A 12,807-nucleotide genomic window follows, 5' to 3' on the forward strand; every position below is an offset into this window, starting at 1 on the left:
TTTCCCAGCATCAGTCTTTTCCAATGAGTTGGCTGTTGGCATCAGGTGGCCAAAGTATTGAAGCTTCAGTTTCAGCATCAGTCTTTTCAATGAGTATTCAGGGTTGATTTAAGGTTGACTGGTTTGATCTCACTGCCGTCCAAGGGACTCTCAGGAGTGTTCTCATCTATCTGGGGCCAAATCCTGCTTTTCGCTTTTCTCTTCCTTAAGCCCTCCTTCTCCTTAATGGGTTGCAGATGTAACTGATGGCTGCCTCTTGCACTTTCTAACATCCGCCCCAACTCCCAGCTCCTCAGAGCTTACCTGAGAAGCAGTTCAGTTCAGTTTAGTCACTCAGTCGTGTCCAACTCTTTGCCACCCCATGGACTGCAGCACACCAGGCTTCCCTGTCCATCATCAACTCCTGGAGTTTACTCAAACTCGTGTCAGTGATGCCACCCAACCATCTCATCCTCTGCCATCCCTTTCTCCTCCTGCCCTCAATCTTCCCCAGCATCAGGGTCTTTTCAAATGAGTCGGTTCTTCACATCAGGTGGCCAAATTATTGGAGTTTCAGCTTCAGCTTCAGTCCTTCCAATGAATATTCAGGACTGATTTCCTTTATGATTGACTGGCTGGATCTCCTTGATGTCCAAGGAACTCTCAAGAGTCTTCTCCAACACCACAGTTCAATAGTATTAATTCTTTGGCACTCAGCTTTCTTTATAGTCCAACTCTCACATCCATACATGACTACTGGAAAAACCACAGCTTTGACTAGATGGACCTTTGTTGGTAAAGTAATGTCTCTGCTTTTTAATATGCTGCCTAGATTGCAGTTGGTGCCTGCCTAGTAACCAGTATTGTTTCCTGGGCTAAGAAATCTGCATTTGAAAGGCTGGAATCCCTCCTGACTGTGATATCCTTCTTTACCTATAAGGCAAGAAATATTTCACATTTCATTACAAATAGCATCACAAAGAATAAAATGCTTGGAAATAAATCTAACAAAAGAGATGAAGATTCATACACTGAAAACTACTTAAAATGGCTGAGAGAAATTAATATTCCATATTCATGGACCCGAATTGTAATATTGTTAAGATGGCAGTTTTAAATTGATAATAGAATCAACACAATCTCTCAAATTCTTAGGGTTTTTTGGATAGAAATTGGACAAGCTGATTTTTATAATTTTTATAAACATCTATAATAGCCAAAACAACTTTGAAAAAGAACAAAATTAGAGGAACGAGACTACTCAAAATGTACTCTAAAGTTACTTCTGCAGGGACAATCCAATTCTGACTCCACGTTGGAACTGTTTCTTTGACTTGCTTTTGTTATTATATATATGTGTGTTAGTTGCTCAGTCGTGGCTGACTCTTTGTGACCCCCTAGAGAGGAGCTTGTCAGGCTCCTCTGTCCATGGAATTTTCCGGGCAAGAATACTGGAGCAGGTTGCCATTTCCTTCTTTAGAGGATCTTCCCAACCCAGGGATAGAACCCAAGTCTCCCACATAACAGGCAGATTCTTTACCATCTGAGCCACCATGGAAGCTCAATCATTCTCTAAGGCCTACCTTAGAGAATCCTGCCCCTCTGCCTGACTGTTAAGCTAAAGTGACTTTGTCCAGAAGCCTATCCTCCTTAGGTCAATGCGGTTCAGTTCAGTCTCTCAGTAGCTCAGTAGTGCCCAACTCTTTGTGACCCCATGGACTTCAGAACCCTATCCACCTTAGGGGGCAGAAAGGAAGAAACTAACACATCCCCCTGCCTGAGGCTTGCCATTCTAGGAGATATTTGCAAGATTAATGGCCTTGTTGCGGGAAGGGGGACCCCTTCCAGGGCCCGAAACTGGGCTCTTAGACGTCTAACACTCGGAAATGAATTGTCCGAGGAGACACTTGCTGACAAAGCAAGAGATTTTATTGGGAAAGGGCACCCGGGTGAAGAGCAGTAGGTAAGGGAACCAGGAGAACTGCTCTGCCGTGTGGCTCGCAGTCTTGGGTTTTATGGTGATGGGATTAGTTTCTGGGTGGTCTTTGGCCAATCATTCTAATTCAGAGTCTTTCCTGGTGGCGCATGCATCGCTCAGCCAAGATGGATGTTAGCAAGAGGGATTCTGGGAGGTGGACGGACAGGCATTGTCTCCTCTCAACCTTTCCCGAGCTCTTCCGGCTGGTGGTGGCTTATTAGCTCCGTATTCCTTATCAGGATCTCCTGTCATAAAACAACTCATGCAAATGTTACTATGGTGCCTGGCCAGGGTGGGCGGTTTCAATCAGTGTGCTTCCCTTAACAACCTCTTAACTTTGTTGCCTCACCTCCTCCCATCTCTGATTTATAAAAGGAACTGGCATCCAGACCCAGATAAGATGGTTACTTTGAGACATCAGTCTGCCATCTTCTTGGTAAGCCAGTTTTCCAAATAAAGTCATATTTCTTGCCTCAACACCTCATCTCTCAGATTCACTAGCCTGTCGAGCAGGGAGCAGATTGAGTTTGGACTCGATAACACTGCAAACATCAAGACAGGTTATTATCAGTGTAGGAAGAGGCATAGAGATCAATGGAATAGAATTTAAATAAACCTTTATGTAGTCAGTTGGTTTTCAACAAACTGCCAAGGCAAAGGATAGTCTTTTAAACAAATAATGCTAGGAAGATTGGATATTTATATTAAAAAAGACTATTAATTTGGACTCATACTTCTGTAAATAGACATGTGAAAATATTGGGGGATTATAGAAATGTTTAAAATTGGTTTGTGAAGATGGTAACCAAACTCTGTAAATTTATTAAAAGTCACAAAGACACACTATACACAGATAATGGGTGAACTTTATGGTATGTAAATCCTGTTGATACCTCAAAGTTGTTTTTGGAAGCCATACTCTAGGATCTTCTAGTCTTGTATTGGAGCAGAGGCGTCTACTACATACATTTCAGTGAAACCAGATAGAGCTAACTGCTCTAAGTGAAGTTTAGTTAAATTAACTTAAAACTTCAAAGGAAGATCATATTGACCAAAACTGCAGAGATGAGTGAATGCTTTGTGGAGTTGATATCTGAGTAGTTTCTTCGAGGTACAAGTGGGATTGGACCTACTGATGATAGATGAAAGCTTACAGTGTTCTGCCAGAATCATGGTAACCAAAGAAGATTTAACTCTGGGACCAAAGACAGTCTCAGTCATTAAGAGCTTTGTGTAGTAGAAATGTTATTAAAGTAATAGTGACAGAAAGAAACTTCTGACATAGACATCAGAGGGGGTAGAAATATTACCCACCTTGCTAGTTTTAAGTAGGGAAATATATACTTTTCTGCTAGTTGTTGAGAATATGAAAAGAAAAAAAAAAAAAAAAAACAACTTCAAGACTGTGAAAATTTTGCCCAGACCCTTTCCCATAACGTACATCCTGGGATGACATCAGCATGAGATTAGCCAGAAGGAACAGGTTAACCCAGAGCTCAAGGTTGTGGAAGTTTTACCCAGACCTTCTCCTGTAACATACATTCTGAGCTCAAAAAAAGCGTGTCCTTGAATGAGAGATACTGCTGCCTTTGAGGCCTATGTGTCTAAGGCAAAAGAATGTGAAAAAGAATGTTTACCTCCTCCTTAAAGGGGCCTTAGGCTTGTGGACTGCTAATCAATTTGCCTAAATTAACTCTTTCACTGAGATGAATGGAAGAGAATTTCAGGTGCCTCCCCTCCCCCCAAAAAACCAGTAAATTGAGAACAATATTACAAGGAATCAATCATTAGTGTGATTTATATTTTGTGTAACATTTGAGCAGGGTATTATTTTGATCAATAATAAAGAATGAAAAGGAAAAGTTTATGCTATTATGTCCAATATTCTTGGTGTAGGAGGTGGCTCGGTGATAAACAATCTGCCTGCCAATGCAGGAGATTTAAGAGACGTGGGTTTGAGCCCGGGGTCGGGAAGACCCCTTGGAGGAGGAAATGGCAACCCACTCCAGTATTCTTGCTTGGAAAATCCCATGGACAGAGGAGCCTGGTGGGCCACATTCCATGGGGCCACAGAGAGTCGGACACAACTGAGTGACGCTAAGCACAAGCAGAATGAGCATTATAATGTATGTACTGGACTAAATGGAATGGGAAAAAATTAGGAGAATAATTAGGAAAGTTTAGCTGTAAACTGTGGATGTAAAATATAGAGAATATTAAATACCCGTTGAAAAAATAAGAATGCTATCAACATGCTAATGTTTTAGAAATTCTTACAATGAATGACCTTTGAGCCTTCATAAGGAAACATGTGCTTTAGAACTTCAGTGGTTGCCATTGGTTTAAATGAAGAATATACAATTCAGAATCTATCATGATTGAGTTCATTCTACAGCCAACGAGAGAAGTCCTGGAAGTAATAGTTATCACTAAAACTGCAAATAGGAGCAATGCACTTACAGTAGACCTGTGATGGTTAATTATCTTGACATTATTATGGTCATTATTATAATTGCATATCAATTGTCACTAATCGACTCAGTCAGTCTAATGAAGCAAGAATGTAACTAGGAAGCTGTCAGTCAAAGGTTCTCTCTTGGGACCCAGGCTCTTGGAAGGATCAAGAGATGGTGAGTCCATACTCATCTCAGCATCTGAAACGGCAGTCCTTCATGGGCCAGCTGGAGGCTGAGTACTTCTCAAAGCACCCAGAGAAGGGAAGGGTATTAGCTTAACAGTCTCAGGATTCCCTGAACTTTAACCCAACACTTGACTCTCTACTCCTAAGACCTTCAGATACAGATTGTATTTTCTTACAACTCAGTATTATTTTAGTAAATTTTAAAATTATTTTGTTACTCCTCTAAGATCTTATAAGATCTCACTATTACCATTACTGTGACATCTACCTGACAAGTAAGATAATGCATTTAGACCTCTCTTATGAAAGTGTCTGGGACACAATAAGCACTCAATACACGTGAACTGTTTTACTAACTACTATTAGCCACCATTTGTTAATTGTCTACTATGGGCCAGGCACTTCACCTCTATTTTGAAAATGAGGAAACAGAGGATCAGAGAGTCTAAGTAACTTACCAAAGCTCACAAAGCTAGTGGTTAGAGGGATTAATGGTTCAAACTTTCTTTTTTAAGAAATACTTATTTATTTGGCTGTGTCAGGTCTTAATTGTGGCATGTGTGATCTTTCCTTGATGCGCTTGGCTTAGTAGTTGGAGCAAGCAGGCTTAGTTGCTCCGCCAGCACGTGGGGTCTCAGGGCACCGATGAGGGATCGAACCTGCATCCCATGCATTGCAAGGCAGATTCTTATCAACTGGACCACCAGAGAAGTTCCTGGCTCAAGCTTTCTCATAAACTATTTCTACTTCTGAATATTAAAATCTAGTACTGCTTGGCATCGGATACATCATTGTCCACATAAAAGGTAATTTTGTTTTTATTCATGTACATGTTTACATTGTTTTCATTGTTTCTAATTATCTAAACTATAAAAGATAAAATGACAGCTATTTATTATCCATTTCAGAATTATTTTGAATGACTGTGTTTCTTTCAATTTTCTATATTTTTCTATTTCAGGAAGTTTTTTTTTTTCTATTGAGTGTTTTGGATAAATCTTCCTTAATCATATTTTGACTCATCATGATTATTTTCTAAAAACTAAATTGAGTTTACAGATGTCCCATTGTTCTTATGTTTACAGATAATAGTAGATATTGTTTGAGAGTTCCTTTTTCTTTCAAATAATAAATCCTAAATAAGCAGTTTATTTTAATAACCATTCCTTTAACAACATTTTTCTTTTACATCTGCAACTGCCACTTCTGTTTTTATATCAACTAAAATTCTGATGCTTCCATGACTACAATGAATAATTTCACTCCAAACTGCCATATCACATTTTCTATGTGCCATATGAGATCTCATAGAAGGCTTCCCAAACTACATCTCCTCAAATCTGACAGAATATATCATGATGACTCTATATGTCCTTTATGAAAAAACAATTCAGATAATGAATTCTTAGCAAAGGAAGATCTGCAAATGTTCTTGCTAGGAAAAAATATTCAAGAAGGAACTTGCATCAGGATACGGAAAATGAGGCTGTGAAGACAGTAGCAGTAGGTGATGCAGGCCTTCAGGCTGTTTTTCCTGCCAGCCCATGGTCCATGGTGATTTTAGGACCTTCTTTAAGGACATATATACAGCTGTATCTCCACCACTGTTGGCTAATAGTTAAAATCTCTTCAAAAAGTGCCCTTCCATCCACCATTAGGCATGAATGTGTGCGTGTAGTCGCGACCAACTGTAGCCCGTCAAGCTTCTCTGTCCATGGGATTTCCCAGGCAAGAATACTGGAGTGGGTTTCCATTTCTTCTTCCAGAGGATCTTCCTGACCCAGGGATCGAACCTGTGTCTCCTGCATTGACAGGTGGATTCTTAACCACAGAGTCTCCTGGGGATGACAAAGGATGAGATGGTTGGATGGCATCACCGACTTGATGGACATGAGTTTGAGCAACCTCCAGTGATGGACAGGGAAGTCTGGCGTGCTGCAGTCCATGGGGTCGCAAAGAGTCAGACACGATTGAGTGACTGAACTGAACTGAGCCACCTGGGAAGCCCACAGTTAGACATACCATGTTTAAAATATAGGGCTGTTGAAAGAACACTTAGGAGTGAATGAATTTTATTAAAGGTCAATGAGTCCACCTGTCTCCCAGCTTGTGGCAGTCCTGACTAGAGGGAACAAGAAGCAGAGGGATCTTGAGTGGAAGGAGAGAAATTGGGATAAAAGGCACAGTAGGAAAATTTGCAGAATTATTACTAAGGCTTTGCCCAATTTGCTACAATAGGACTAGGGAAAATAGAAGCCATGGGCAGAGCAGAAGAGGAGGGAATTTTTGGCATCACCTATGAACACAGATAGCTTCACTTTACATAATTTAGATTTTTCTTTTTCTAACACACCTGACTTCTAACAAAAGCGTCTCTTTTCCAGGGAATTTGTTATTCAATTGATAACTATCTAAGTAAAGGCTGACATTTATCTGAGAATGTTAAATATATTTAAGTGAAGATTTTTTTTATAGCTTACTGTTTATTTTTCTTAAGTTATGAGAATGCCAGTCTTTAAGTGGAGGGCATATCACATAAGTTTTCATGGTCCCAATTATGTTTTTAATTTATTTTGAAATAGTTGCAGACATTATAGAATAAAAGTTGCAAAAATAGTACAGAGAATATCTGTATATTTGCAAAATATCCTAAATGTTAACATTTGTTGCTTTTTTTTTCCTCTCTCCCTATCTATGTAGGTTGTATTAATATTAATATATTAATTGACACATTATATACATACACACCATTTTTGAATCATTTTGTTGTCAAACCCAAGTTTGTGTACCTGATGCATTGTGAGGCCAAACAAACTAAAACTGCAAAGGTTGGAGCAGAGAAAAGTTTATTGCAGGGCCATGCAAGGAGGAAAACTGGGTGGCTCATAGTGAAAAACCCAAACTCCCTAGTGGTTTTCAGGGAATGTGATATTCAACTGTCACACTAGCTATGTGGTCTTGTGTAAGCCATTTAAACCCTCTAAAACTCAATTTTCTCAACTGTAAGATAGAATAATCACATGAAATTATTTCCAAGTTCTCTTTCAGCTTAAGTATTTTAAGATTCTAAGATCTAAAGAAAAAAATAAATAGCACATTTGGAAAAAACCAAAGATAGAAAGATATTAAAATGTGACTAGACCTAAGAGTTGCTGAGCCAAAAGGAAGATAAAGTTTGAGATATAAAGAATCATCATAATTTTTAACATTTAAAAATTCACTTTAATTAAAACTTTAATGGTGTAGAAAAATGGGTAGAATATACAGTTTTGTTATATTTTGGAACAAAGAAAATAAAATCGAAGTAGTCAGTAAACTAAACATGACTCGCAGTTACTTAATAAATATATCTTGTGCTATGATGTCCATAAGAGGCAATCACTGCTGCTGCTGCTGCTGCTAAGTCGCTTCAGTCGTGTCCGACTCTTAGCGATCCCATGGACTGCAGCCTACCAGGCTCCTCCATCCATGGCATTTTCCAGGCAAGAGTACTGGAGTGGGTTGCCATTGCCTTCTCCAAAATTATAATGCATGAGTCAAAAAAAAAAAAAAAGTTTAAAAATCTCTATCTACTGACAGCCAGTAAGTCATAGGAAAAGAATAAAGAAAAAAAATATAACTAAACAAAGTCAACAACTCTGGAACAAACTCAAGCAAAGAATAAGTTGATTATTTTAAATTTAACAGGAAAAAATATATTCATTCACTGCTTTAAAAAAAACAAACAGAAAACACTACCAATCATTATTGCATTTATAACTGGCTTGAATTCAGGCAAACCAGGTTTGGGTCCCAGCCCAACCAAGGGACTGTGTGATCTGACCAACCTCTTAAACAGAGCAATAATTCCTTCCTTTGTGGCTTCTTGTCAAGATTGATTGTGATAAGTCATATAAAACATATACCTTAGTGACTGGCACATAGTAAGGGTTCAAAAAGATGTTAACTGTCACATCAACCTTTCCATCATTCATATTCAGTCTTCTGCTCCGAGGTGGAAAAACAACAGCTTGAGTGGCAGGGATAAGTGAGGATGGGTTTACCCAGAAGTCTAGAGAAAGAGCAGAAAAGGTCTGAGTGATGCTGGGGGTGCTACTAATCCACCCTCCTGGACTAGTTAACAGACCCCATTTCTTCAGTGTGATTCTTTGAAAGATCACCTGACTTTCCAGCAACTCCCCTTTGGATCTGTGGTAATAGATTCTTTGATCTTACTTTCAAAAATAAAAGTTAATTTTTAAAAGAAACATTTACTTTTCTGTAGACCTTAATTTTTAGAGACTGAACAAGAGTCAGCAGTGATGATTAGCTATTAGCCTAAACACTCCTTTGTCATGAATAATACATTCCTTTGCCTTTCTTTTGTTAGGTGAATAAATTTCCTTAAAAGGAAAACCGAAACAAGGGTTTACGGCATACTTTTTTAGGGATTTTTCTTAGGACCTATGAAATATTGTTTAGTCAGTGTCAGAAGAGCCAACTCATTGGAAAAGACTGATGCTGGGGAAGATTGAAGGAAAAAGGAGAAGGGGGCTGCAGAGGATGAGATGGTTAGATAGCGTCACTGACTCAATGGACATGAACTTGAGCAAACTCTGGGAGATAGTGAAGGACAGGGGAGGCTGGCGTGCTACAGTCCACAGGGTCACGAAGAGTCAGACACAACTGAGCGATTGAACAACAACAGTATCAGAAAAAGAGTCACCCTCATTGATTAAAATAGAGCCCTCATTTATTAGACTTCCCTGGTGGCTCAGATGGCAAAGCGTCTGCCTACAATGCAGGAGACCTGGGTTCAATCCCTGGGTCAGGAAGATCTCCTGGAGAAGGAAATGGCAACCCACTCCAGTATTCTTGCCTGGAAAATTCCATGGACAGAGGAGCCTGGTGGGCTACAGTCCATGGGGTTGCAAAGAGTCGGACGCGACTGAGCGACTTCACCTTCATCATTTATTGAACCTGTACCATGAACTTCATTCATAAAACTACATTTATCTTCCTAATGAGTCTATGAAGTAGGATTATTATCACATTTTATAGACAAGAAGCTCATAATCAAAATGACTAGTTTTAAGTTCACAGAGACAAAATATGAGAGATTTAGAACCCAAACCTAAATCACCATGAACTCATCCACAGAGCTTCCACTGCTAAAAGGGACACCCGGACTGCAGGAGAGAAATGATATGAAATGCAGTTTTCAAACTTAAACCCAGGCAATATTTCATAAACAGATTTTTACTTTGAATTTCCTTGAGACTTATTTTCAGTGCACATAATCAAGGGGATGAAAACAATGAAGAGAAAGGCTTATTTTTCCATTGCCAGATTATATTTGGTCTGGGGTAAAGGTAACACATTTTATTTTCGAGGCCTTGCTGAGAAATAATACACAAATTTTAACTATATTTTTAATAGAACAAAGAAAAGGGACAACATGTTGCCTATTTAATATTCTTGGGCTATTAATCACATGTGATTGATTTAAAGTGAATTTTTAAAGAGTTTCTTAAATTTATTATTTATCTTTATTTTTGGTAAAGTATAGTAACCATGTTTTCTGTAAAACAATAATCTCTAGCAGTATCTTTCCTTTTGCTATAAAAAACACACACAAAATAAAATATGCACATCAATTAGACAAGGCAAATTGTGTAGCCTCTTAGAAAGACGAGTTAGATTGGACCTTCTTTTGATTAATGGGCATTCTTTAAACGAATTAGCCCAGATTCTGCCCAGGAGCATAGTGTGGGCATCCCAGGGGGATGCAGTCAAACAAGTCTGAATGCAGAATATCTGTCTTCATCATCAAATACTGTTCAAAAGCAATTGGTTTTGAAGCACCCTTAAGACAGGGGTCACCAACTCCAGTGCCTCCAGGAGGTAGGCAGGTGATACAAATGAGTCAAGTGGGCTGGATGGAAGAAAGCATCTGAAACATTGTGGTGACAAATGGCACCTGACACTTGGCCATGGTGTCAGGGGGGTGACCTGGAGCCACACGATCATAGCAAACTGGCCATCCAAAGGGGCAGCTGCTTTTCAGTTCTGGCGGACTGAGGCCATTTGGGAATCAAGGGCCAATGCTCTCAGATCATCTGATTTTTAAAGAGAAATTAGAATTTCAAATTTTGATGTATCATCTTCTAATCTTTATGTTGACAATTAATTTTAAAGATGCTATTTGGACCAATTTAAAAAACCACCCATGGACCACATCTGGCCAGCAGGCTACCAGTTTACAGATTTAAGAAAGTAAGATAATAGTAATAAATACCTGAAAATGATATCATAGTTTTGAATTCTCATATCCATATTAGACTTCATATACATTAAAAATACACTTAAGTTGTACTTTCCCAAAAGAAACAAAAAGGATGGTATAGGTCTAGGGTTCTAGGTGAAACCATAAAGTGTATTTCTCAGTATGTAAACTATACTCTGTCTACTCCAGAATTAACTAAAGAGCTTATTTAAAATGTGCATACTGGATTTGCATTAATTAGGTCTCAGGTGGCTTCTAGCAATCTGACTTTGTCCAAGCACCCTGATCCCCAGATGATTCTAATAGTTATTAACGGAGTTCCTCCCTTGGAGAATTTGCAGGCTATGTGGTCATTTTACTGCCAGTCGTAACTTCTGCGTCTTCCCTATTTTCCCAGGCAGAGGCAGCTGTGATTTAAAGAGGGTTAGGTTTTGGATCCTTTGGATCCCTGCTTAGTTGGATGATCATAACACATCTGTGTTTTGGGGTCATTCAGTCCCATAGTTACAGGTTGATACTTCATAATGACAAATGTCTACCCCATTAGCTTGCAGTTTATGGTTGCTCAGTTTATGTCTTCATTTAGCTAATGTCTTAGTGGGTTATTTCCTCGTGGCTCCCTACTGAGTATCAGTGTAATGTACCTGATCGGTGCCCAGTAAGTAATTTTTGATTGACTATTATAATGCATTAATTAGAACATTGTCAACGAGGCCTACCCGATCAACTGTCTGTGACTGAACTGAATAATCATTTACTTTAACCCACCAGGCATTTTAGTTAAGCCAATAATTTGACTAATTTTTAGCTCTCAGAAGATTGTTTGATGACATTTGACCAAATGAGCCCATCCCCAAATGATTAACATAACTTCTGACCTTGCCTGCTCATACCTTCACGGAGTAAACGTATTATTAGGAGTATACAATTCACTATGAGCTGTCATACAGGACAAAAACAGTATCATCAAAGTGGTATTGTCACACCATTTTAGACACTGGAAACAATAGCTGTAGAAAATGCTGATAGACTGACATGTTCAATGAGCTCCACATTTTAGCGTGCCTAGGGAAAACCACAATTGAAATGTAAATTGTCATTTTGCTTCAGTGAAAAATCAACCAAAATGCAAATTTTCCTTTAAAAACATTGAGAGTGGGGAAAGGCATTCAACCTGTGTTTTCTATCTTGTGTTCACACCCTGTAAATGACAGCATCTTGGATACAGGGCACAGTTTAAAAGATTATTCATCCCTTAGCCTGGACTATAAGTAGGGATGTTTCTTTATTCCAACATTGTTAGACAAAAGAAACATTTGACCTCCGAGATAACCTTCTCCAGAAGATAAACTGATAATTCCTTGCACAAGTTGCCTTTTTTCATCATTTCCATTCCAGTCTAGTTAATGCAACCAGTTCTGCAGTTCACAATATTCAAATATGCTACTTGGGTTCTGGACACAGTGATAGGTCTTGAATTCTCCCTTGCAAAGGTGAAGTGACATTAAATTTGTCATAGTCTCATCTAAGTCAGCAAGATGGCACTGTATAATATCTTTAGAAATACTAAGTTAAGAAGTCCATAGGGAAGAAGGTGAAAAGAAGGTCAGCTACTGACATAAAATCAGACTTCAGATGTGATGACCTTTCGTCAGAGGCTTTGTAGCCTGCAAGTCAGCATAACATTATTGAATCCACCTCCTAGCTGAAGCCAGATACGTTGACAAAGACAGCCCAACCTGCACACTAATAGAGGAGCCAACAGCATTACCTCACAAACGAGACACCCAGAGAAGTTCTTTTTGTAAAACAAACAAACAAAACTTAAAGCTATAAATGTCCACTTTTATTTTTACTTCCTTCAAAGTGTCGATCTTTATTTTAATGTCTGAAGAACCCATGAATGTATTACAACTTAGAGAAAGATAAGAATTAACCTTTGGT

The sequence above is a fragment of the Cervus canadensis genome, chromosome 24 (genome assembly GCF_019320065.1).
Source record: "Cervus canadensis isolate Bull #8, Minnesota chromosome 24, ASM1932006v1, whole genome shotgun sequence".
In the NCBI taxonomy this organism is placed as follows: Eukaryota; Metazoa; Chordata; class Mammalia; order Artiodactyla; family Cervidae; genus Cervus; species Cervus canadensis.